The 26,375-nt window shown below is 55.5% G+C and overlaps 1 protein-coding gene, 1 long non-coding RNA gene and 6 other non-coding genes across 8 annotated transcripts in view; 5 read left to right on the forward strand and 3 right to left on the reverse strand.

Moving 5' to 3' along the window:
- LIMS2 (LIM zinc finger domain containing 2) overlaps nt 1-26,375 on the forward strand; it is a 201,757-nt gene that overhangs the window by 119,544 nt on the left and 55,838 nt on the right. The window lies entirely within an intron of this gene.
- On the forward strand, nt 427-498 carry TRNAQ-CUG (transfer RNA glutamine (anticodon CUG)). Its single transcript has one exon. It is a non-coding gene; the product is annotated as a tRNA-Gln (tRNA).
- TRNAS-AGA (transfer RNA serine (anticodon AGA)) lies at nt 6,918-6,999 on the reverse strand. Its single transcript has one exon. It is a non-coding gene; the product is annotated as a tRNA-Ser (tRNA).
- Nucleotides 9,858-14,621, reverse strand: LOC137479587 (uncharacterized). Its single transcript, XR_011002369.1, has 3 exons — nt 14,512-14,621; nt 10,800-10,881; nt 9,858-10,272 (listed from the first exon to the last, which is right to left on the reverse strand). It is a non-coding gene; the product is annotated as an uncharacterized lncRNA (long non-coding RNA).
- On the forward strand, nt 17,605-17,686 carry TRNAS-AGA (transfer RNA serine (anticodon AGA)). Its single transcript has one exon. It is a non-coding gene; the product is annotated as a tRNA-Ser (tRNA).
- On the forward strand, nt 18,661-18,732 carry TRNAM-CAU (transfer RNA methionine (anticodon CAU)). Its single transcript has one exon. It is a non-coding gene; the product is annotated as a tRNA-Met (tRNA).
- Nucleotides 19,656-19,727, forward strand: TRNAQ-CUG (transfer RNA glutamine (anticodon CUG)). Its single transcript has one exon. It is a non-coding gene; the product is annotated as a tRNA-Gln (tRNA).
- TRNAM-CAU (transfer RNA methionine (anticodon CAU)) lies at nt 25,959-26,030 on the reverse strand. Its single transcript has one exon. It is a non-coding gene; the product is annotated as a tRNA-Met (tRNA).

Genomic DNA, 26,375 nt, shown 5'->3' on the forward strand with positions numbered 1-26,375 from the left:
CCCCCCAACAGCCCCTCTTGAGCCTGACAATATGAATACTCTGCTGGCCTGCCAGCATTGGCATTCTCTTCGTTACACAAACCCAACCTCTCACTTGAGAGTACAGAAGGCAAGGGGGCTTCTGCTGTGGGAAGGTGACTTCCCAGGGTAACTTTCCCTGAGTCGGAAAGGGCTTGTTGCAATTTGGGAAAGAAAAGATTGTGCCTGATTTCAAGCCTGGTGCTTGTAAGAGAGGCCATGCCAGGCTTGCAGAAGGAGCTGTGCTGCTGCCCTGAAGGATGGTGTGCTTAGAGAGTGCCTGGCGGCCCTGCAGGAAGGCTGCACTTGGTGACAGATGTCCAAGACAGTGCAGAGACAGCCAACCTCAGCTGAGGCCAGAAGACTGAGTGAGGCTCAGCAAAGGAGCCAGAGGTGTTTGGTGCAGGAGGTCCTATGGTGTAATGGTGAGCACTCTGGACTCTGAATCCAGTGATCTGAGTTCAAATCTCAGTGGGACCTTGGCCTTTTGGTTCCCTCGGGCTTTCCCTCAGCCTGCTTACACACTTACAGCTCTCCTCGGCTGCTGGTTCACTTGTGGACTGTTCTCTGATGAATCACACAGCAGCTGAGGTGCAAGACCACCCACTCAAAATGGGTCAGGCACAGGACGCCCCTCGGGGACCATTGGCTCCTATGTCAGATGCATCCAAAAATGGACACTGGGCTACACGCTCTGGGCAGCTCTTTCCAGGTTCGATCATTCCCACAGCAACACCAGGTTACCGCCTGTGGCAATAGTTGTCCACTGCTGTCCCCTCTCCACCCCTGTCCACTGCTCCTTTCTTGCTCCTTTCATCTCTGGCTTCTTTTCCTCGTTTCCCTGACAATTTCTTTCTATGGCAATGCAAATCGTTCAAGGAGCTCTACCAACACTGGGCAGTGCCCCATCATTGGGGGTCCATTTGTAGCCATGGGAGAGAGAAAGATCTTCCTTGCAGAGCAGGTGGTAGGTGAGGGAGGAGGAGAACAAACGACCACGACTCTCCAGCGATGCTGCACAAAGGCTTTAATGAGAAGGAGCAAAAGCAGCGGCACAGAACAGAGACCAAGGAACACGTGTGCGGGGCCAGGGAGGGAAAGAGATGGGCCCATTTGCCAAGGCCAACGGGGATGATGCGCCGGCCTCAGCAGATCTGACCACAGCGGGGGAAAGGCAGACACAGGCCTGAGCCCCCCAGGCCAAGAGAGCCCCCAGAAGAGATGGGAACCCCCGCGGTGCTGAGGGAGCTGCCCACAGCTGCTGACAGAGAGGATCCCACGGCTGTGCTCTGAGGGAAGGAGGTGAGGATGGGGCCCGGCAAGGTCACCACCACCGGCGAAGGCTCGATGTACACTGTGGAGTCAGCGCAGCGGGCGAGGCAGGGCTCACTGCAGCTGCTTGCAAGGGGGGTTGGACCACAGGGGCCGCAGGGCCGTGGGGGACAGGGTCTGCAGCAAGACATCTCTCGGTGCGCGAGGCAACGCTGCAACACAGAGCAGGGAGCACCAACCTGCCTCAGGATCAGTCTGTCTCTCTGTCCCTCAGCTCTCTCCAGGGACACATTTGCTCTTCAAAACACACTCTGTGCCTACAGCCCCCACCACCCTCCTCGTGCCCTCCCCATGGCACAGCACGGGAAGGCCGCCCCGCTTCAGCAATAGCACTCAGCACAGTGGCTTTAAGGCCCCTGTGGAAAGACTGCTCACAGCCCATCTCCAGAACAGACATGGCTGTGTTAGAGGTGTCCCGGGATGCACTGGGACATTGTGTTACACCATGGCAGGTGCAAATTCTGCTGGGCACATCCCCCTGAGGCTGAGCCCCATTGATCCCCTTCTGCTGGAACAAAGCCCCCTCTTCCCCGCTGTCCCCAGCCACCAGCCTGGAAAGGCTGACGGCCTCCAACAGCTCTGTGTCAGGGCCAAGCTGAGGCAGCCCCAGGATCAAGCCGGGCAGCCTCCATGGCAGCAGTTCAGCCCACAGGGAGGGATGGAGTGGACTCAGGCTTACCTCGTTCCTCGAGGAAAGGGAGGCCAGAGACGAGGATGCAGAGCCAGGAGCAGCGCAGCCTTTTATGCCAGGTCCCAGAGCCCTGCGGGGCCACAAACATTCCTTGTCTGTGAAACATCCAAACTCCTGGGAGTGGCCACTTGCAAGGCCTCACTGCTGATGAGGTCCCTGCCTCTATCATCTCAAATGTTGTGGTCTTGCTTCTTGCAACCCAAAACCCTGCGATGACTCTTGGAATCACTTGTGCATGGCATGGACCATAAAATCATCTTGCTCGTGCCCCCTCAAACAGGTTCTACCACTTCTCTGGACAGCCTGTTCCTGTGTATCGCCCAAACCTCATGGCTCCTTCTCCTGGGGCAGGCATCACTTTGCCCATTTAATTAATTTCACAGATCAAAGGGATATTGGATCAGTCTCCCAGAGCTTGTGGGAATCATTGGGATGTGGAAGAGTTGGGAAAATCCATGAGCTTCAGGCAAACCTGAATCATGCTGATGTGGAAATGAGTGCACACGGTGCCCTGGACTCAGGCATGCCAGGGATACCAGAGCACATAGCCTCTTTCCTATGAAATGTTTTGCCTTGGACAGGGGCATTTCCAGACCTTTTAGGACTGGTCCCAAACCACCTTGTACATCCATGTAATCCTGTGCTGCTGCTGCAGCAGCTTTCCAAAAGGCGTTGCCTTTGGGTGGCTGCTCAAGGGCCCAGGGGATGCAGGACAACCCAGGATAATGGAGGTTGGGAGAGACCTCTGGAAGTCCTCTGCTCCCGCTCAGAGAAGAACAAACTTCCCAGCTGCCTCCAGAAGCTGTGGGCCTTGTCCCATGGTCTTCTGAACACTGCCACTGTACGACAGGTCCTTTTCTCCTGGGCAGCACTTCCAGGGGTGCCCTGCACCCGTGGGAGGCCACCAGGAGATGGGAAGGGCTCCTAGAGATGAGCCTCCCAGGTTGTTAAAGGGGGACGACCAGCAGGAGATGACACTGAGGCTGTCCGCACCGATAAGCAGGGGTCTGTAGGGGGGCATGGAGCTGCTGCCTCCACCACCTCCTGGTGGTTCTGGAGAGAATGAAGCCAAACTCTCCCGAGAGGTGCACTGTCAAAGGCAAAGAGGCAGCAATCACAAGCAGCATGAAAGAAAATCCCAGGGTTTCCTGGAGGAGGACAAGGGACAGGCCTGGGAGAGCTGTACAAGAGATAGTGAACTCTTCCATTAGCTCTTTCAGTGGTTAGAAGTCAGCAGGACAAGGCCCAGAGCCTGCTGAGGAACCGGGAGAGTTTGATCTGCCCTGAGCAGTTGATGGGAGCACAAGACTTCCAGAGCTCCACCCAGACCTTCTGGGGTTGATGTGGGGTACTCACTAGTGGGGAGTCACTACAGCCCTTGAGCAGCCAGAAAAGACCATGCCTGGGGAGGCAGCAAATGCAGGAGATGGCAGACAAGCACCAGGTGATCCACGACTGGGGATACAAGGTGGGGGAATATCCTTCATGGCAGCAGAACATTGAGGATATGAGCTCTGTTATCCCTTGAGCGCCTGAGTCTGTGGCACCCAGTCCACGGAAGTCCACACTGGGTGACTCAGGTTTGCCTGGAGCTCAGGGATTTTCCCAGCTCTTCCACATTCATGATGACACCCATGTGCTCTGAGAGACTGATCCAGTGTCCCTTTGAAATGTAAAATGCCTGGAATGGGAAACCCCATCCTAGATACAGAAAAAAAAACCAGCTTTGGGCTCCCTACCCTCAGCCTCTTCCCCAAAGCCACCAGCCAGGTCTCTGGCCTCTGGGATCAGCATGCTGAGCAAAACAGGTGAGTGTGGCTGTGAGGCTCTTTCAGGGAAGGACACAGCATCTCTTTGATCACAAAACCAGGATGTGGCACGGCCTGTGGACTGTAAGCAAGCTCCCCATGGCTGTCACTCAGGCCTGCAGGGGACATCCATTCAGCTGAACATGGACTTTCCTTGCCCCTGAGCTTTGCCACCTCCCTGCAGAGTTGGGTCTCTTCCCCACTATGGGGTTGTGCAGTGTTGACTTGGTGCCCCAAGTGACCCACAGTCTTCTGTACGTCTGTGATGGCCCGTGGGAGAAATGACTCTCAGGATTAGCCTGAGTGCCTGCACTGAAAGCTCCTGAGAGCAGACCTGAGGTGTCACTCGATGGCTGAGTTTAACTGTAACTGGAGCCAAAGTAACCATCAAGAAGAACAAGTGACAAAGTGTTATAGACACTAGAGAAATACAATTCAACTCACCTTATACACTGACTTGGGAGTTCCAAGTCAAGTGGCCATGAAATGCTGGGAAACACATTAATAATTTCCATGTTAGTTGGGGTGAAATTGGTGACAAATGACTGAGGTGAAAGACGCAGGGACCTCATCAGCAGTGAGGCCTTGCAAGTGGCCACTCCCAGGAGTTTGGATGTTTCACAGACAAGGAATGTTTGTGGCCCTGCAGGGCTCTGGGACCCGGCATAAAAGGCTGTGCTGCTCCCAGCTCTGCATCCTCGTCTCTGGCCTCCCTTTCCTCGAGGAACGAGGTAAGCCTGAATCCGCTCCATCCCTCCCTGTGGGCTGAACTGCTGCCATGGAGGCTGCCCGGCTTGATCCTGGGGCTGCCTCAGCTTGGCCCTGACACAGAGCTGTTGGAGGCTGTCAGCCTTTCCAGGCTGGTGGCTGGGGACAGCTGGGAAGAGGGGGCTTTGTTCCAGCAGAAGGGGATCAATGGGGCTCAGCCTCAGGGGGATGTGCCCAGCAGAATTTGCACTTGCCATGGAGTAACACAATGTCCCAGTGCATCCCGGGACACCTCTAACACAGCCATGTCTGTTCTGGAGATGGGCTGTGAGCAGTCTTTCCACAGGGGCCTTAAAGCCACTGTGCTGGGTGCTATTGCTGAAGCGGGGCGGCCTTCCCGTGCCGTGCCATGGGGAGGGCACGAGGAGGGTGGTGGGGGCTGTAGGCACAGAGTGTGTTTTGAAGAGCAAATGTGTCCCTGGAGAGAGCTGAGGGACAGAGAGACAGACTGATCCTGAGGCAGGTTGGTGCTCCCTGCTCTGTGTTGCAGCTTTGCCTCGCGCACCGAGAGATGTCTTGCTGCAGACCCTGTCCCCCACGGCCCTGCGGCCCCTGTGGCCCAACCCCCCTTGCAAGCAGCTGCAGTGAGCCCTGCCTCGCCCGCTGCGCTGACTCCACGGTGTACATCGAGGCTTCGCCGGTGGTGGTGACCATGCCGGGCCCCATCCTCACCTCCTTCCCTCAGAGCACAGCCGTGGGATCCTCTCTGTCAGCGGCTGTGGGCAGCTCCCTCAGCACCGCGGGGGTTCCCATCTCTTCTGGGGGCTCCCTTGGCCTGGGGGGCTCAGGCCTGTGTCTGCCTTTCCCCCGCTGCGGTCAGATCTGCTGAGGCCGGCGCATCATCCCCGTTGGCCTTGGCAAATGGGCCCATCTCTTTCCCTCCCTGGCCCCGCACACGTGTTCCTTGGTCTCTGTTCTGTGCCGCTGCTTTTGCTCCTTCTCATTAAAGCCTTTGTGCAGCATCGCTGGAGAGTCGTGGTCGTTTGTTCTCCTCCTCCCTCACCTACCACCTGCTCTGCAAGGAAGATCTCGGAAGCCTCTTTCTGTTGATTGAAATCCATCAGGCCCCACCCAGTGAAAGCCAAACCATGGGTACACAGAATCTTTTAGAGGAAAGCTTCCTTTTTCTTCCCTCTGGGCAAAGGTGAACAAACCCCTGACTAAAGTCTGTTTCAGAAATTATACAGGCTTTACCGTTTCCGACAAAAGCAGGTAGCACGGTGTAGAGGGAAGAGGAAGGCTATGGCCAGCGTTGCCCACAGCGCTACAGCCAAGCAGGCTAAAAGCTGTTGGCCGAGCCAGTCTTGCTGAAAAAGCACCTTAGCAGAGGATGGTTTCGATCCATCGACCTCTGGGTTATGGGCCCAGCACACTCCCGCTGCGCCACTCTGCTCCTCCTGAGCCCTGCCTGCCATTGCTCTCCCCGCAGCCTGACGCTGCCGGGCACTGCTGGCCCTCGCTCCTTCCCTTCCTCTCTCCTCGGCCGCCCCCACCCCACAAAACTGACCCCCCGACAAATTCACCTCCCTTCAGCCTGGGCTCCACAGCTCCAGGGCCTGCCCTTGCCCTCCTCCCACACCTCCCCCACACAGCCCTGCACAGCCCCCTGCCCTTTGACACCCACGCTGACGCTGCACCTGCTCAACGCACCCCTGCAGGCACGCTGCCGCCTGGGGCCTTGACCGCCATGAGGGCACCTGAAATCCACCGACATCCTGACACCTGCAGCCCTGCCCACACATCCACCTGTGCTCCCTGCACGTCGACGCACTGCCCCTGCCCTGCCTGGCAGTTCAGGTCTTTGCTGGCCAGCGAGGGACACGGGTTGCCTTTGCCTGGAATTGCCCACAGGAAGAATTCTCCTCTTTTAGCTGTGCAAATTCTGGTGCCTCAGCTCAATGCTGCTCATGGCTACGCTGAAGTAAAAGCTCTGAGTTCGGGGCACTTGGTGCCAAGCAGCTTGTCAAGCTGAGGGTCCTTGCCCTTAACACTTGGTTGGTGCTACGGTGCGGCAGGCGATGAAATGCTCAGCTCCAGGCTGTTGTCTGCATTTCCCCTTTCCTTCATCATTGATGCTGACAAGGACTCTGAGCTACCTTTTCTCTTGCAGTGCTTCCCCCTCAGCAAGTGGCTGGGCTGCAGGGCACACACCTTGCAGCAGCAGCAATGGGCTTTTGCCCGAGGGCTGCCCCGCAGCTGCTCCCTCACAGCTGCTTCACGGGGGGCTGCAAGTGCAGGAGCCCTCTGGCAGCTCCAGCTGCTGTCCATGGCAGCCCGCAGCCCAAAAGGGGCGTGTGCCCCGTAGTTGGCAGGATTCGAACCTGCGCGGGGAAACCCCAATGGATTTCTAGTCCATCGCCTTCACCACTCGGCCACAACTACCTGCTCCAGCCCCCCTGGCCCTGCTCATCACGTACCCTGTGCCACCACGCCGACACCCAGGCACTTCGGGCCAAGGCGCCTGTTACAAACGCGTCTTTGAGCTTGCTTACAAAATCACTCCCAACGCTATCGGCAAAAGCCACATTTAATATTAGAGGAAAGCACGGCAAAGCTCCTTGAAAAGATTCACTCCACTGCTTACAGGACAGTTAAGGCACCACCAGATAAAACAAGCAATGACAAAACCAAACAAAATCCAAGCAATCAAAACTGAAACAAACCAAGAACTCTCTAGGGAACATTGTCTGCCTGTGCCTGTGTTTGCATGTGTATGAGTTTGTGTGTGTGTGTGTGACTAAAGACAGTGAGGGCAAGGATATAAAGGAACACAGCCTAAAAGCTTGACGGCATGCAAACGTAACTTTAACTTAACTCGTACCTAAAACCTCATTAATACCTTACCCTTAAAATTTCACAGAAGGAAAAACACTTAATAGCACTGAACCTAACTTACAACTTCAAAGTTACACTTCGCAACTAAGCAAAAGAACAACACTAAACAGCATGCAGCTAAGTCCGTAACTGTAACTGAACCTTCCTTAGATCTCCAAGGTACTTAACCGTCCAAGAAAGCAGTACTTCTCCCATATTTGCTATAGCAAATCTATGCACACGTGCATCCACACGGACATGCAGACTCAGAACAAGCAACGTACCTGTGAAAAATTCCCCTCAGTGGTCACTGAAGCACTCACTTTGGATGCCTTTGCATCTCCCGATGGGTGGAGGGCCAGGCCTCAAGCAGTGAGGGTATTGGCCCGGGACTCGTCGTTGTTGGGCAACCCTCCCAGGAAAGCAACCCTGAGAGTTCACTGGCTGTGAGAGCCGTCCCACTCAGAGGGACATTGCTGGTCACAGCCTGCTGCGGTCCAGGAGAGCCCAAATGGTCTCATTTCGGACCACTCTTTATAGGGTTGTAAGAGAGAGGGCTCTAGTCGTAACGAGGTTTCATCCTGGCCAGGGTTTGTGCTGGCACTTTCTTTCAAAGTGTGACAGTGGGAATGTCTTGGCATTCAGGAAACAGAAATATTTTCCAAGACCGGTCATAAGGAAAACAGGAGCTTGTCAGACAGCAGTTCTTGGGAAGAGACGGGGTCTCTGATAAGCTCAGGAAGAGCTAAGGCCCGGTGCTCTTTTCAAGTCTGAGGCCTAAAGAGCATTTCTGAGATGTCAGTGTGGCCTGAAAAAGGAGAGGGGAGGAATGCACCACCACAGCTCCACTCCACATTTGCAGTTGGGACCCTCACAGAGCCAGACAGGCCCTGGGGCCACACTGCAGAGGCCTGAGAGGTACAGCCCCAGGGGCTCCGGGTGCAGCTCCGTGAGCCTTTGCCTCAGCCAGGCATCTGGGATCCCCTGCCCTGTGGCTGTGGTCATTCACCCTCTCCTGTGCTCCTCCCCCTGACAATCCTTGACTGAACCAGCTGCAAGAGGAAGCATCCCCTTAACCAAACCAGCTGGGTGAGGAAGGTTCCCTTACCTCACCAGGTGCTGTTGCATGATACAGCTGGGAAGAGCCCTGACCATAACAGCAGCATCAGCTTCCCCTGAACAGCATGAGCCACAGTGGGGAACAAAGGATAATCAGTCATCCCACGGCAGCCGTGGAACATTCTCTCAGTGAACTGTAGCCCAAGTGGAAGACCACCATTAGTAGCTGCAGTGTTGGAAACATCTTCCAAATGTCCTGGGAGTTGTTCCCAGTAGTTACCACCATGGATTATGTCAGAGATGGAACATAAGGTTCCATCTCTGATGACACAGGCAAATCATCTTGTGAGCCTATAAACAGCTCTGTCCTGAGTGACCACAGCAGGCTGTGCCAGCATCTCCCTCTGGGTGGAACATCTCTCTCAGCTTGAGAATCATAAGTTGGGCTACTCCAAAGACCATGACTGATCATGAGGCCAGGTTTGATCCACACACACATACCCCCGCACGCCACTAAGTACAGCCCACGATTGGTTATGAAACACAAAGGGATTTGATGTGAGAATTTCACTGAGACTGAGGAGCATTTTCGGTAGGTATATTTACACACCGAAATACAGAGTGTGTGTGTGTGTATGTGTGTCTGTGGGTGTGCGTGAGAGACAGAGAAGAGATAATGGTATGGATGTTGTCACTGTAAATTTGTAATTAAGTCCTTGCTGTGACTGTGGATTGAGTGCTGCCAACCCATTTTGCACCCTTTAAATTTTGTATCCATATCCTTTGCTTACCGTACACTTCTGAATGCACCTCCTCCCTTTAAAACATTAACCTTTGATTTCAATTCAATATTCTATTTATGCATCATTCACTTAGTGAGTAACAGAGTGAACTTTGCCATCAAACTCTGTTAAGCCACACTGCCATTGTCCAGGCATGAAAAGAAGTGCTTTTCTCCTTTCCAGCCCACAATCCTGTACTCACACCCTTGACACATCCCCACATCACCGATAGAAGAGAGAAGATTGGTTTTGCTATGCTTTTGTGAAGAAGCTTTGATAGGACAGAAACGGTACTCAAAATATTGGTATTAACACTCACAAGGAACAAAATGGCACCGGGCCCTGCAGGGCTGTGATCTCCAGGTTACAGACTCAAGCTCAGTGACTGAGGCTTTGGTGCCCTGGTGTAATCTCTGGCAGTTCTTAGAGCAGATGCTGGTAAGCTCAGGACAGCAGCCAGTGCTCACCCTGGCAGAGCAGGTGGTAGGTGAGGGAGGAGGAGAACAAACGACCACGACTCTCCAGCGATGCTGCACAAAGGCTTTAATGAGAAGGAGCAAAAGCAGCGGCACAGAACCGAGACCAAGGAACACGTGTGTGGGGCCAGGGAGGGAAAGAGATGGGCCCATTTGCCAAGGCCAACGGGGATGATGCGCCGGCCTCAGCAGATCTGACCGCAGCGGGGGAAAGGCAGACACAGGCCTGAGCCCCCCAGGCCAAGGGAGCCCCCAGAAGAGATGGGAACCCCCGCGGTGCTGAGGGAGCTGCCCACAGCCGCTGACAGAGAGGATCCCACGGCTGTGCTCTGAGGGAAGGAGGTGAGGATGGGGCCCGGCATGGTCACCACCACCGGCGAAGCCTCGATGTACACCGTGGAGTCAGCGCAGCGGGCGAGGCAGGGCTCACTGCAGCTGCTTGCAAGGGGGGTTGGGCCACAGGGGCCGCAGGGCCGTGGGGGACAGGGTCTGCAGCAAGACATCTCTCGGTGCGCGAGGCAAAGCTGCAACACAGAGCAGGGAGCACCAACCTGCCTCAGGATCAGTCTGTCTCTCTGTCCCTCAGCTCTCTCCAGGGACACATTTGCTCTTCAAAACACACTCTGTGCCTACAGCCCCCACCACCCTCCTCGTGCCCTCCCCATGGCACGGCACGGGAAGGCCGCCCCGCTTCAGCAATAGCACCCAGCACAGTGGCTTTAAGGCCCCTGTGGAAAGACTGCTCACAGCCCATCTCCAGAACAGACATGGCTGTGTTAGAGGTGTCCCGGGATGCACTGGGACATTGTGTTTCACCATGGCAGGTGCAAATTCTGCTGGGCACATCCCCCTGAGGCTGAGCCCCATTGATCCCCTTCTGCTGGAACAAAGCCCCCTCTTCCCCGCTGTCCCCAGCCACCAGCCTGGAAAGGCTGACGGCCTCCAACAGCTCTGTGTCAGGGCCAAGCTGAGGCAGCCCCAGGATCAAGCCGGGCAGCCTCCATGGCAGCAGTTCAGCCCACAGGGAGGGATGGAGCGGACTCAGGCTTACCTCGTTCCTCGAGGAAAGGGAGGCCAGAGACGAGGATGCAGAGCCGGGAGCAGCGCAGCCTTTTATGCCGGGTCCCAGAGCCCTGCGGGGCCACAAACATTCCTTGTCTGTGAAACATCCAAACTCCTGGGAGTGGCCACTTGCAAGGCCTCACTGCTGATGAGGTCCCTGCCTCTATCATCTCAAATGTTGTGGTCTTGCTTCTTGCAACCCAAAACCCTGCGATGACTCTTGGAATCACTTGTGCATGGCATGGACCATAAAATCATCTTGCTCGTGCCCCCTCAAACAGGTTCTACCACTTCTCTGGACAGCCTGTTCCTGTGTATCGCCCAAACCTCATGGCTCCTTCTCCTGGGGCAAGCATCACTTTGCCCATTTAATTAATTTCACAGATCAAAGGGATATTGGATCGATCAGTCTCCCAGAGCTTGTGGAATCATTGGATGTGGAAGAGTTGGGAAAAATCCATGAGCTTCAGGCAAACCTGAATCATGCTGATGTGGAAATGAGTGCACACGGTGCCCTGGACTCAGGCATGCAGGGATACCAGAGCACATAGCCTCTTTCCTATGAAATGTTTTGCCTTGGACAGGGGCATTTCCAGACCTTTTAGGACTGGTCCCAAACCACCTTGTACATCCATGTAATCCTGTGCTGCTGCTGCAGCAGCTTTCCAAAAGGCGTTGCTTTTGGGTGGCTGCTCAAGGGCCCAGGGGATGCAGGGCAACCCAGGAGAATGGAGGTTGGGAGAGACCTCTGGAAGTCCTCTGCTCCCGCTCAGAGAAGAACAAACTTCCCAGCTGCCTCCAGAAGCTGTGGGCCTTGTCCCATGGTCTTCTGAACACTGCCACTGTACGACAGGTCCTTTTCTCCTGGGCAGCACTTCCAGGGGTGCCCTGCACCCGTGGGAGGCCACCAGGAGATGGGAAGGGCTCCTAGAGATGAGCCTCCCAGGTTGTTAAAGGGGGACGACCAGCAGGAGATGACACTGAGGCTGCCTGCACTGGTGAGCACATGCCGTGGCAGCTGGAGAGCAGTGGGCTGCGTATGTGCAGGGAATTCCACCTGCTCTGCATTGCACTCTCAGACCAGTGACAAGGAACCCCTTTGGGGTAGAAGGGCTGGAAAGCAGAGAGAAAGTCTGCCCCAAACGAGCTTTCAGTCTGAGTCCTCTGGGGAGCTTTCACCCCTAATCCTGAGAGTTCCTTATTGTCCTTGTCCAGATCTCGCCCCATAAGCCTGGCATCTGATCACCCCATGGAGGGTGCACGTTCCTGGGCACTGCAGAGACCACATCTGGATTGGTGTTCCCATTTGAGTCCCCAGGGACAGGGGAGGTGTACGTGGGGATCTCTTACAGAGAGAGGCACTGCCAGAGGACCAGGCAGAACATTAGGGCTGCAGCACCTGACACATGGGGGAGGCCGAGGGCACGGCGCTGCATAACCTGCTGGAGATGGGCAAGGCATGGAGGGGGGCATGGAGCTGCTGCCTCCACCACCTCCTGGTGGTTCTGGAGAGAATGAAGCCAAACTCTCCCGAGAGGTGCACTGTCAAAGGCAAAGAGGCAGCAATCACAAGCAGCATGAAAGAAAATCCCAGGGTTTCCTGGAGGAGGACAAGGGACAGGCCTGGGAGAGCTGTGCAAGAGATAGTGAACTCTTCCATTAGCTCTTTCAGTGGTTAGAAGTCAGCAGGACAAGGCCCAGAGCCTGCTGAGGAACCGGGAGAGTTTGATCTGCCCTGAGCAGTTGATGGGAGCACAAGACTTCCAGAGCTCCACCCAGACCTTCTGGGGTTGATGTGGGGTACTCACTAGTGGGGAGTCACTGCAGCCCTTGAGCAGCCAGAAAAGACCATGCCTGGGGAGGCAGCAAATGCAGGAGATGGCAGACAAGCACCAGGTGATCCACGACTGGGGATACAAGGTGGGGGAATATCCTTCATGGCAGCAGAACATTGAGGATATGAGCTCTGTTATCCCTTGAGCGCCTGAGTCTGTGGCACCCAGTCCACGGAAGTCCACACTGGGTGACTCAGGTTTGCCTGGAGCTCAGGGATTTTCCCAGCTCTTCCACATTCATGATGACACCCATGTGCTCTGAGAGACTGATCCAGTGTCCCTTTGAAATGTAAAATGCCTGGAATGGGAAACCCCATCCTAGATACAGAAAAAAAAAAACAGCTTTGGGCTCCCTACCCTCAGCCTCTTCCCCAAAGCCTCCAGCCAGGTCTCTGACCTCTGGGATCAGCATGCTGAGCAAAACAGGTGAGTGTGGCTGTGAGGCTCTTTCAGGGAAGGACACAGCATCTCTTTGATCACAAAACCAGGATGTGGCACGGCCTGTGGACTGTAAGCAAGCTCCCCATGGCTGTCACTCAGGCCTGCAGGGGACATCCATTCAGCTGAACATGGACTTTCCTTGCCACTGAGCTTTGCCACCTCCCTGCAGAGTTGGGTCTCTTCCCCACTATGGGGTTGTGCAGTGTTGACTTGGTGCCCCAAGTGACCCACAGTCTTCTGTACGTCTGTGATGGCCCGTGGGAGAAATGACTCTCAGGATTAGCCGGAGTGCCTGCACTGAAAGCTCCTGAGAGCAGACCTGAGGTGTCACTCGATGGCTGAATTTACCTGTAACTGGAGCCAAAGTAACCATCAAGAAGAACAAGTGACAGAATCTTACAGACACTACAAAATTTCATTTCAACACATCTTATACACTGGCGTGGGACCTCCAAGACAATTGGTCTTAGGAAGCTGGGACACACATGAATAATTTCCACGTTGATTGGTGTGAAACTGGTGAAAAATGTCTGAGATGACAGAGGCAGGGACCTCATCAGCAGTGAGGCCTTGCAAGTGGCCACTCCCAGGAGTTTGGATGTTTCACAGACAAGGAATGTTTGTGGCCCCGCAGGGCTCTGGGACCCGGCATAAAAGGCTGTGCTGCTCCCGGCTCTGCATCCTCGTCTCTGGCCTCCCTTTCCTCGAGGAACGAGGTAAGCCTGAGTCCACTCCATCCCTCCCTGTGGGCTGAACTGCTGCCATGGAGGCTGCCCGGCTTGATCCTGGGGCTGCCTCAGCTTGGCCCTGACACAGAGCTGTTGGAGGCCGTCAGCCTTTCCAGGCTGGTGGCTGGGGACAGCGGGGAAGAGGGGGCTTTGTTCCAGCAGAAGGGGATCAATGGGGCTCAGCCTCAGGGGGATGTGCCCAGCAGAATTTGCACCTGCCATGGTGAAACACAATGTCCCAGTGCATCCCAGGACACCTCTAACACAGCCATGTCTGTTCTGGAGATGGGCTGTGAGCAGTCTTTCCACAGGGGCCTTAAAGCCACTGTGCTGGGTGCTATTGCTGAAGCGGGGCGGCCTTCCCGTGCCGTGCCATGGGGAGGGCACGAGGAGGGTGGTGGGGGCTGTAGGCACAGAGTGTGTTTTGAAGAGCAAATGTGTCCCTGGAGAGAGCTGAGGGACAGAGAGACAGACTGATCCTGAGGCAGGTTGGTGCTCCCTGCTCTGTGTTGCAGCTTTGCCTCGCGCACCGAGAGATGTCTTGCTGCAGACCCTGTCCCCCACGGCCCTGCGGCCCCTGTGGCCCAACCCCCCTTGCAAGCAGCTGCAGTGAGCCCTGCCTCGCCCGCTGCGCTGACTCCACGGTGTACATCGAGGCTTCGCCGGTGGTGGTGACCATGCCGGGCCCCATCCTCACCTCCTTCCCTCAGAGCACAGCCGTGGGATCCTCTCTGTCAGCGGCTGTGGGCAGCTCCCTCAGCACCGCGGGGGTTCCCATCTCTTCTGGGGGCTCCCTTGGCCTGGGGGGCTCAGGCCTGTGTCTGCCTTTCCCCCGCTGCGGTCAGATCTGCTGAGGCCGGCGCATCATCCCCGTTGGCCTTGGCAAATGGGCCCATCTCTTTCCCTCCCTGGCCCCGCACACGTGTTCCTTGGTCTCTGTTCTGTGCCGCTGCTTTTGCTCCTTCTCATTAAAGCCTTTGTGCAGCATCGCTGGAGAGTCGTGGTCGTTTGTTCTCCTCCTCCCTCACCTACCACCTGCTCTGCCAGGGTGAGCACTGGCTGCTGTCCTGAGCTTACCAGCATCTGCTCTAAGAACTGCCAGAGATTACACCAGGGCACCAAAGCCTCAGTCACTGAGCTTGAGTCTGTAACCTGGAGATCACAGCCCTGCAGGGCCCGGTGCCATTTTGTTCCTTGTGAGTGTTAATACCAATATTTTGAGTACCGTTTCTGTCCTATCAAAGCTTCTTCACAAAAGCATAGCAAAACCAATCTTCTCTCTTCTATCGGTGATGTGGGGATGTGTCAAGGGTGTGAGTACAGGATTGTGGGCTGGAAAGGAGAAAAGCACTTCTTTTCATGCCTGGACAATGGCAGTGTGGCTTAACAGAGTTTGATGGCAAAGTTCACTCTGTTACTCACTAAGTGAATGATGCATAAATAGAATATTGAATTGAAATCAAAGGTTAATATTTTAAAGGGAGGAGGTGCATTCAGAAGTGTACGGTAAGCAAAGGATATGGATACAAAATTTAAAGGGTGCAAAATGGGTTGGCAGCACTCAATCCACAGTCACAGCAAGGACTTAATTACAAATTTACAGTGACAACATCCATACCATTATCTCTTCTCTGTCTCTCACGCACACCCACAGACACACATACACACACACACACTCTGTATTTCGGTGTGTAAATATACCTACCGAAAATGCTCCTCAGTCTCAGTGAAATTCTCACATCAAATCCCTTTGTGTTTCATAACCAATCGTGGGCTGTACTTAGTGGCGTGCGGGGGTATGTGTGTGTGGATCAAACCTGGCCTCATGATCAGTCATGGTCTTTGGAGTAGCCCAACTTATGATTCTCAAGCTGAGAGAGATGTTCCACCCAGAGGGAGATGCTGGCACAGCCTGCTGTGGTCACTCAGGACAGAGCTGTTTATAGGCTCACAAGATGATTTGCCTGTGTCATCAGAGATGGAACCTTATGTTCCATCTCTGACATAATCCATGGTGGTAACTACTGGGAACAACTCCCAGGACATTTGGAAGATGTTTCCAACACTGCAGCTACTAATGGTGGTCTTCCACTTGGGCTACAGTTCACTGAGAGAATGTTCCACGGCTGCCGTGGGATGACTGATTATCCTTTGTTCCCCACTGTGGCTCATGCTGTTCAGGGGAAGCTGATGCTGCTGTTATGGTCAGGGCTCTTCCCAGCTGTATCATGCAACAGCACCTGGTGAGGTAAGGGAACCTTCCTCACCCAGCTGGTTTGGTTAAGGGGATGCTTCCTCTTGCAGCTGGTTCAGTCAAGGATTGTCAGGGGGAGGAGCACAGGAGAGGGTGAATGACCACAGCCACAGGGCAGGGGATCCCAGATGCCTGGCTGAGGCAAAGGCTCACGGAGCTGCACCCGGAGCCCCTGGGGCTGTACCTCTCAGGCCTCTGCAGTGTGGCCCCAGGGCCTGTCTGGCTCTGTGAGGGTCCCAACTGCAAATGTGGAGTGGAGCTGTGGTGGTGCATTCCTCCCCTCTCCTTTTTCAGGCCACACTGACATCTCAGAAATGCTCTTTAGGCCTCAGACTTGAAAAGAGCACCGGGCCTTAGCTCTTCCTGAGCTTATCAGAGACCCCGTCTCTTCCCAAGAACTGCTGTCTGACAAGCTCCTGTTTTCCTTATGACCGGTCTTGGAAAATATTTCTGTTTCCTGAATGCCAAGACATTCCCACTGTCACACTTTGAAAGAAAGTGCCAGCACAAACCCTGGCCAGGATGAAACCTCGTTACGACTAGAGCCCTCTCTCTTACAACCCTATAAAGAGTGGTCCGAAATGAGACCATTTGGGCTCTCCTGGACCGCAGCAGGCTGTGACCAGCAATGTCCCTCTGAGTGGGACGGCTCTCACAGCCAGTGAACTCTCAGGGTTGCTTTCCTGGGAGGGTTGCCCAACAACGACGAGTCCCGGGCCAATACCCTCACTGCTTGAGGCCTGGCCCTCCACCCATCGGGAGATGCAAAGGCATCCAAAGTGAGTGCTTCAGTGACCACTGAGGGGAATTTTTCACAGGTACGTTGCTTGTTCTGAGTCTGCATGTCCGTGTGGATGCACGTGTGCATAGATTTGCTATAGCAAATATGGGAGAAGTACTGCTTTCTTGGACGGTTAAGTACCTTGGAGATCTAAGGAAGGTTCAGTTACAGTTACGGACTTAGCTGCATGCTGTTTAGTGTTGTTCTTTTGCTTAGTTGCGAAGTGTAACTTTGAAGTTGTAAGTTAGGTTCAGTGCTATTAAGTGTTTTTCCTTCTGTGAAATTTTAAGGGTAAGGTATTAATGAGGTTTTAGGTACGAGTTAAGTTAAAGTTACGTTTGCATGCCGTCAAGCTTTTAGGCTGTGTTCCTTTATATCCTTGCCCTCACTGTCTTTTGTCACACACACACACACACAAACTCATACACATGCAAACACAGGCACAGGCAGACAATGTCCCCTAGAGAGTGCTTGGTTTGTTTCAGTTTTGATTGCTTGGATTTTGTTTGGTTTTGTCATTGCTTGTTTTATCTGGTGGTGCCTTAACTGTCCTGTAAGCAGTGGAGTGAATCTTTTCAAGGAGCTTTGCCGTGCTTTCCTCTAATATTAAATGTGGCTTTTGCCGATAGCGTTGGGAGTGATTTTGTAAGCAAGCTCAAAGACGCGTTTGTAACAGGCGCCTTGGCCCGAAGTGCCTGGGTGTCGGCGTGGTGGCACAGGGTATGTGATGAGCAGGGCCAGGGGAGCTGGAGCAGGTAGTTGTGGCCGAGTGGTGAAGGCGATGGACTAGAAATCCATTGGGGTTTCCCCGCGCAGGTTCGAATCCTGCCAACTACGGGGCACACGCCCCTTTTGGGCTACGGGCTGCCATGGACAGCAGCTGGAGCTGCCAGAGGGCTCCTGCACTTGCAGCCCCCCGCGGAGCAGCTGTGAGGGAGGAGCTGCGGGCCAGCCCTGCCTGCCTGCCTGCTGAAGGGCCCTCTTCAGGGCAAGGGAAGGCCCGAGGGACCCATGTAAGGGCAGCGGACAAAAGCCCATTGCTGCTGCTGCAAGGTGTGTGCCCTGCAGCCCAGCCCCTTGCTGAGGGGGAAGCACTGCAAGAGAAAAGGAAGCTCAGAGTCCTTGTCAGCATCAATGATGAAGGAAAGGGGAAATGCAGACAACAGCCTGGAGCTGAGCATTTCATCGCCTGCCGCACCGTAGCACCAACCAAGTGTTAAGGGCAAGGACCCTCAGCTTGACAAGCTGCTTGGCACCAAGTGCCCCGAACTCAGAGCTTTTACTTCAGCGTAGCCATGAGCAGCATTGAGCTGAGGCACCAGAATTTGCACAGCTAAAAGAGGAGAATTCTTCCTGTGGGCAATTCCAGGCAAAGGCAACCCGTGTCCCTCGCTGGCCAGCAAAGACCTGAACTGCCAGGCAGGGCAGGGGCAGTGCGTCGACGTGCAGGGAGCACAGGTGGATGTGTGGGCAGGGCTGCAGGTGTCAGGATGTCGGTGGATTTCAGGTGCCCTCATGGCGGTCAAGGCCCCAGGCGGCAGCGTGCCTGCAGGGGTGCGTTGAGCAGGTGCAGCGTCAGCGTGGGTGTCAAAGGGCAGGGGGCTGTGCAGGGCTGTGTGGGGGAGGTGTGGGAGGAGGGCAAGGGCAGGCCCTGGAGCTGTGGAGCCCAGGCTGAAGGGAGGTGAATTTGTCGGGGGGTCAGTTTTGTGGGGTGGGGGCGGCCGAGGAGAGAGGAAGGGAAGGAGCGAGGGCCAGCAGTGCCCGGCAGCGTCAGGCTGCGGGGAGAGCAATGGCAGGCAGGGCTCAGGAGGAGCAGAGTGGCGCAGCGGGAGCGTGCTGGGCCCATAACCCAGAGGTCGATGGATCGAAACCATCCTCTGCTAAGGTGCTTTTTCAGCAAGACTGGCTCGGCCAACAGCTTTTAGCCTGCTTGGCTGTAGCGCTGTGGGCAACGCTGGCCATAGCCTTCCTCTTCCCTCTACACGTGCCACCTGCTTTTAGTAAAAATGATAAAACTAGTATAACACCACCTGATCTCTCCTGCTCCCAAAGGGCACGGATCCTTCTCTGTGCATCCTCTTCTCCCACAGAGCAGTCGAGCCGCTAACCCTGCTCCCCTCAGCCGGGCTCCTGCCCAGGACTCCCGGCACCTCCCAGCCCAGCAGGCACACACTGGCTTTGAGCCAGGTTGGCCTTGGCAAAAGCCAACTGCAGGAGCTGCCCTGGATCCTGCAGAGACTCCCAGAGAGTGGTGAGCCACTGCAGCCAGGTGGGCAGAGAACACCTGGACATCAGGCTGAGTTTGCAGTGGGGCTGAGGCACTGGGTTGCCTTCTCCTTGCTTTGTCTCCAGCCCTGCTTTGAGCAGGCATTTGGGCTTGTGTCCCCCTGGGATTGCCGTGCAGTCAAGTTCCTTGTGCGAGGGAAGAGTTCCCAGAGAGGGCTCTGCCCTCCTTGCTCTGCACCCCAAGCGGTGAGTGAACCACTTCCTCACCGGAGCTGGAGCTCAGTCGTTGCTCAGCCCTTGGCGTGGCACCTGCCCTTTCTCCATGCCTCTCCAGCCCCTTTCCTGGGTTCCCCAGAGGGTCTTTCTTCACCTTTTGTAGAGGTGGAGCAATGTTTCCCTGTCATTAGTCCTTAAGGAGCTGGAGTGGCTTGGGCTGGAGAAGAGAAGGCAAGGGAGCTTCTGCTGTGGGAAGGTGACTTCCCAAGCTAACTTTTCCTGAGTCAGAAAGGGCTTGTTGCAATTTGGGAAAGACAAGGCTGAGTGAGGCTCAGCACAGGAGCCAGAGGTGTCTGGTGTAGGAGGTCCTATGGTGTAATGGTGAGCACTCTGGACTCTGAATCCAGTGATCTGAGTTCAAATCTCAGTGGGACCTTGGCCTTTTGGTTCCCTCGGGCTTTCCCTCAGCCTGCTTACACACTCACAGCTCTCCTCGGCTGCTGCTTCACTTGTGGACTGTTCTCTGATGAATCACACAGCAGCTGAGGTGCAAGACCACCCACTCAAAATGGGTCAGGCACAGGACGCCCCTCTGGGACCATTGGCTCCTATGTCAGATGCATCCAAAAATGGACACTGGGCTACACGCTCTGGGCAGCTCTTTCCAGGTTCGATCATTCCCACAGCAACACCAGGTTACCGCCTGTGGCAATAGTTGTCCACTGCTGTCCCCTCTCCACCCCTGTCCACTGCTCCTTTCTTGCTCCTTTCATCTCTGGCTTCTTTTCCTCGTTTCCCTGCCAATTTCTATCTATGGCAATGCAAATCGTTCAAGGAGCTCTACCAACAATGGGCAGTGCCCCATTTTTGGGGGTCCCTTTGTAGCCATGGGAGAGGGAAAGATCCTCCTTCCAGAGCAGGTGGTAGGTGAGGGAGGAGGAGAACAAACGACCACGACTCTCCAGCAATGCTGCACAAAGGCTTTAATGAGAAGGAGCAAAAGCAGCGGCACAGAACAGAGACCAAGGAACACGTGTGCGGGGCCAGGGAGGGAAAGAGATGGGCCCATTTGCCAAGGCCAACGGGGATGATGCGCCGGCCTCAGCAGATCTGACCGCAGCGGGGGAAAGGCAGACACAGGCCTGAGCCCCCCAGGCCAAGGGAGCCCCCAGAAGAGATGGGAACCCCCGCGGTGCTGAGGGAGCTGCCCACAGCCGCTGACAGAGAGGATCCCACGGCTGTGCTCTGAGGGAAGGAGGTGAGGATGGGGCCCGGCATGGTCACCACCACCGGCGAAGCCTCGATGTACACCGTGGAGTCAGCGCAGCGGGCGAGGCAGGGCTCACTGCAGCTGCTTGCAAGGGGAGTTGGGCCACAGGGGCCGCAGGGCCGTGGGGGACAGGGTCTGCAGCAAGACATCTCTCGGTGCGCGAGGCAAAGCTGCAACACAGAGCAGGGAGCACCAACCTGCCTCAGGATCAGTCTGTCTCTCTGTCCCTCAGCTCTCTCCAGGGACACATTTGCTCTTCAAAACACACTCTGTGCCTACAGCCCCCACCACCCTCCTCGTGCCCTCCCCATGGCACGGCACGGGAAGGCCGCCCCGCTTCAGCAATAGCACCCAGCACAGTGGCTTTAAGGCCCCTGTGGAAAGACTGCTCACAGCCCATCTCCAGAACAGACGTGGCTGTGTTAGAGGTGTCCCGGGATGCACTGGGACATTGTGTTTCACCATGGCAGGTGCAAATTCTGCTGGGCACATCCCCCTGAGGCTGAGCCCCATTGATCCCCTTCTGCTGGAACAAAGCCCCCTCTTCCCCGCTGTCCCCAGCCACCAGCCTGGAAAGGCTGACGGCCTCCAACAGCTCTGTGTCAGGGCCAAGCTGAGGCAGCCCCAGGATCAAGCCGGGCAGCCTCCATGGCAGCAGTTCAGCCCACAGGGAGGGATGGAGCGGACTCAGGCTTACCTCGTTCCTCGAGGAAAGGGAGGCCAGAGACGAGGATGCAGAGCCGGGAGCAGCGCAGCCTTTTATGCCGGGTCCCAGAGCCCTGCGGGGCCACAAACATTCCTTGTCTGTGAAACATCCAAACTCCTGGGAGTGGCCACTTGCAAGGCCTCACTGCTGATGAGGTCCCTGCCTCTGTCATCTCAGACATTTTTCACCAGTTTCACACCAATCAACGTGGAAATTATTCATGTGTGTCCCAGCTTCCTAAGACCAATTGTCTTGGAGGTCCCACGCCAGTGTATAAGATGTGTTGGAATAAAATTTTGTAGTGTCTATAACACTTTGTCACTTGTTCTTCTTGATGGTTACTTTGGCTCCAGTTACAGGTAAATTCAGCCATCGAGTGACACCTCAGGTCTGCTCTCAGGAGCTTTCAGTGCAGGCACTCCGGCTAATCCTGAGAGTCATTTCTCCCACGGGCCATCACAGACGTACAGAAGACTGTGGGTCACTTGGGGCACCAAGTCAACACTGCACAACCCCATAGTGGGGAAGAGACCCAACTCTGCAGGGAGGTGGCAAAGCTCAGTGGCAAGGAAAGTCCATGTTCAGCTGAATGGATGTCCCCTGCAGGCCTGAGTGACAGCCATGGGGAGCTTGCTTACAGTCCACAGGCCGTGCCACATCCTGGTTTTGTGATCAAAGAGATGCTGTGTCCTTCCCTGAAAGAGCCTCACAGCCACACTCACCTGTTTTGCTCAGCATGCTGATCCCAGAGGCCAGAGACCTGGCTGGTGGCTTTGGGGAAGAGGCTGAGGGTAGGGAGCCCAAAGCTGTTTTTTTTTTTCTGTATCTAGGATGGAGTTTCCCATTCCAGGCATTTTACATTTCAAAGGGACACTGGATCAGTCTCTCAGAGCACATGGGTGTCATCATGAATGTGGAAGAGCTGGGAAAATCCCTGAGCTCCAGGCAAACCTGAGTCACCCAGTGTGGACTTCCGTGGACTGGGTGCCGCAGACTCAGGCGCTCAAGGGATAACAGAGCTCATATCCTCAATGTTCTGCTTCCATGAAGGATATTCCCCCACCTTGTATCCCCAGTCGTGGATCACCTGGTGCTTGTCTGCCATCTCCTGCATTTGCTGCCTCCCCAGGCATGGTCTTTTCTGGCTGCTCAAGGGCTGTAGTGGCTCCCCACTAGTGAGTACCCCACATCAACCCCAGAAGGTCTGGGTGGAGCTCTGGAGGTCTTGTGCTCCCATCAACTGCTCAGGGCAGATCAAACTCTCCCGGTTCCTCAGCAGGCTCTGGGCCTTGTCCTGCTGACTTCTAACCACTGAAAGAGCTAATGGAAGAGTTCACTATCTCTTGCACAGCTCTCCCAGGCCTGTCCCTTGTCCTCCTCCAGGAAACCCTGGGATTTTCTTTCATGCTGCTTGTGATTGCTGCCTCTTTGCCTTTGACAGTGCACCTCTCGGGAGAGTTTGGCTTCATTCTCTCCAGAACCACCAGGAGGTGGTGGAGGCAGCAGCTCCATGCCCCCCTACAGACCCCTGCTCACCGGTGCAGGCAGCCTCAGTGTCATCTCCTGCTGGTCGTCCCCCTTTAACAACCTGGGAGGCTCATCTCTAGGAGCCCTTCCCATCTCCTGGTGGCCTCCCACGGGTGCAGGGCACCCCTGGAAGTGCTGCCCAGGAGAAAAGGACCTGTCGTACAGTGGCAGTGTTCAGAGGACAATGGGACAAGGCCCACAGCTTCTGGAGGCAGCTGGGAAGTTTGTTCTTCTCTGAGCGGGAGCAGAGGACTTCCAGAGGTCTCTCCCAACCTCCATTCTCCTGGGTTGCCCTGCATCCCCTGGGCCCTTGAGCAGCCACCCAAAGGCAACGCCTTTTGGAAAGCTGCTGCAGCAGCAGCACAGGATTACATGGATGTACAAGGTGGTTTGGGACCAGTCCTAAAAGGTCTGGAAATGCCCCTGTCCAAGGCAAAACATTTCATAGGAAAGAGGCTATGTGCTCTGGTATCCCTGGCATGCCTGAGTCCAGGGCACTGTGTGCACTCATTTCCACATCAGCATGATTCAGGTTTGCCTGAAGCTCATGGATTTTCCCAACTCTTCCACATCCCAATGATTCCCACAAGCTCTGGGAGACTGATCCAATATCCCTTTGATCTGTGAAATTAATTAAATGGGCAAAGTGATGCTTGCCCCAGGAGAAGGAGCCATGAGCTCTGGGCTCCCTGCCCTCAGCCTCTTCCCCAAAGCCGCCAACCAGATCCCAGCCTCAAGGATGGACACACAGAGCAAAGTGGGTCACTTTGTGTTTGAGAAAATGGGTCAATTTGTCTTTCAGGGAGAGATGTAGGCATGCCTTTGATCACCTTCCTACGTGTTGATTTCCTTGTTTCCGGGAGGATCCCAGCTTCCCAAGCTGAGGCCTGAGCTCAGGTTGTCAAATGCCAAGGTCAGGGCAATCCCAAACCTGGACACAGGCTGGGCCTTGAGTGGATTGAGAGCAGCCCTGTGGAGGGGGACTTGCAGGTTCTGGTGGCTGAAATACTGAACACGGACCTGCACTGCCTGCTAGCAGCCCAGTGCAAAAATCCAATTGTATTCTGGGCTGCATCCAGAGCCGTGTGGCCAGCAGGTCGAGGGAGGGGATTGTCCTGCTCTACTCGGCTCTCATAACACCATACCTGGGGTACTGCCTCCAGCTCTAGATCACACAGCCTAAGAAACACACGGACCTGCTGCAGTGGGTCCAGAGGAGGCACAAAGAGCACCAGGCAGCTGGAGCCATTGCCCTGTGAGGACAGGCTGAGAGGGCTGGGGTTGTGTAGCAAAGAGAGGAGAAGGCTCCCAGGAGACATTCAGTTAAGAAAGGGAAGGATACCTGGTTGGGATGTGTAGGGAATAGTCAGGTGCTACCAGTTTGAAACTGAAAGCATATATGTAGATTTGATATCATATTTGATATTTGTATTTAGAATAGATATTGGGAAGGAACCTTTACCTCTGAGAGGGGTAGGACACCACAACAGGTTGTCCAGAGAAGTGGTAGAACCTGTTTGAGGGGGCAGGAGCAAGATGATTTTATGGTCCATGCCATGCACAAGTGATTCCAAGAGTCATCGCAGGGTTTTGGGTTGCAAGAAGCAAGAGAACAAAATTTGAGACGACAAGAGGCAGGGACCTCATCAGCAGTGAGGCCTTGCAAGTGGCCACTCCCAGGAGTTTGGATGTTTCACAGACAAGGAATGTTTGTGGCCCCGCAGGGCTCTGGGACCCGGCATAAAAGGCTGCGCTGCTCCCGGCTCTGCATCCTCGTCTCTGGCCTCCCTTTCCTCGAGGAACGAGGTAAGCCTGAGTCCGCTCCATCCCTCCCTGTGGGCTGAACTGCTGCCATGGAGGCTGCCCGGCTTGATCCTGGGGCTGCCTCAGCTTGGCCCTGACACAGAGCTGTTGGAGGCCGTCAGCCTTTCCAGGCTGGTGGCTGGGGACAGCGGGGAAGAGGGGGCTTTGTTCCAGCAGAAGGGGATCAATGGGGCTCAGCCTCAGGGGGATGTGCCCAGCAGAATTTGCACCTGCCATGGAGTAACACAATGTCCCAGTGCATCCCAGGACATCTCTAACACAGCCATGTCTGTTCTGGAGATGGGCTGTGAGCAGTCTTTCCACAGGGGCCTTAAAGCCACTGTGCTGGGTGCTATTGCTGAAGCGGGGCGGCCGTCCCGTGCCGTGCCATGGGGAGGGCACGAGGAGGGTGGTGGGGGCTGTAGGCACAGAGTGTGTTTTGAAGAGCAAATGTGTCCCTGGAGAGAGCTGAGGGACAGAGAGACAGACTGATCCTGAGGCAGGTTGGTGCTCCCTGCTCTGTGTTGCAGCTTTGCCTCGCGCACCGAGAGATGTCTTGCTGCAGACCCTGTCCCCCACGGCCCTGCGGCCCCTGTGGCCCAACCCCCCTTGCAAGCAGCTGCAGTGAGCCCTGCCTCGCCCGCTGCGCAGACTCCACGGTGTACATCGAGCCTTCGCCGGTGGTGGTGACCATGCCGGGCCCCATCCTCACCTCCTTCCCTCAGAGCACAGCCGTGGGATCCTCTCTGTCAGCGGCTGTGGGCAGCTCCCTCAGCACCGCGGGGGTTCCCATCTCTTCTGGGGGCTCCCTTGGCCTGGGGGGCTCAGGCCTGTGTCTGCCTTTTCCCCGCTGCGGTCAGATCTGCTGAGGCCGGCGCATCATCCCCGTTGGCCTTGGCAAATGGGCCCATCTCTTTCCCTCCCTGGCCCCGCACACGTGTTGCTTGGTCTCTGTTCTGTGCCGCTGCTTTTGCTCCTTCTCATTAAAGCCTTTGTGCAGCATCGCTGGAGAGTCGTGGTCGTTTGTTCTCCTCCTCCCTCACCTACCACCTGCTCTGCAAGGAAGATCTCGGAAGCCTCTTTCTGTTGATTGAAATCCATCAGGCCCCACCCAGTGAAGGCCAAACCATGGGTACACAGAATCTTTTAGAGGAAAGCTTCCTTTTTCTTCCCTCTGGGCAAAGGTGAACAAACCCCTGACTAAAGTCTGTTTCAGAAATTATACAGGCTTTACCGTTTCCGACAAAAGCAGGTAGCACGGTGTAGAGGGAAGAGGAAGGCTATGGCCAGCGTTGCCCACAGCGCTACAGCCAAGCAGGCTAAAAGCTGTTGGCCGAGCCAGTCTTGCTGAAAAAGCACCTTAGCAGAGGATGGTTTCGATCCATCGACCTCTGGGTTATGGGCCCAGCACGCTCCCGCTGCGCCACTCTGCTCCTCCTGAGCCCTGCCTGCCATTGCTCTCCCCGCAGCCTGACGCTGCCGGGCACTGCTGGCCCTCGCTCCTTCCCTTCCTCTCTCCTCGGCCGCCCCCACCCCACAAAACAGACCCCCCGACAAATTCACCTCCCTTCAGCCTGGGCTCCACAGCTCCAGGGCCTGCCCTTGCCCTCCTCCCACACCTCCCCCACACAGCCCTGCACAGCCCCCTGCCCTTTGACACCCACGCTGACGCTGCACCTGCTCAACGCACCCCTGCAGGCACGCTGCCGCCTGGGGCCTTGACCGCCATGAGGGCACCTGAAATCCACCGACATCCTGACACCTGCAGCCCTGCCCAC

Source organism: Anomalospiza imberbis, chromosome 10, assembly GCF_031753505.1.
Source record: "Anomalospiza imberbis isolate Cuckoo-Finch-1a 21T00152 chromosome 10, ASM3175350v1, whole genome shotgun sequence".
In the NCBI taxonomy this organism is placed as follows: Eukaryota; Metazoa; Chordata; class Aves; order Passeriformes; family Viduidae; genus Anomalospiza; species Anomalospiza imberbis.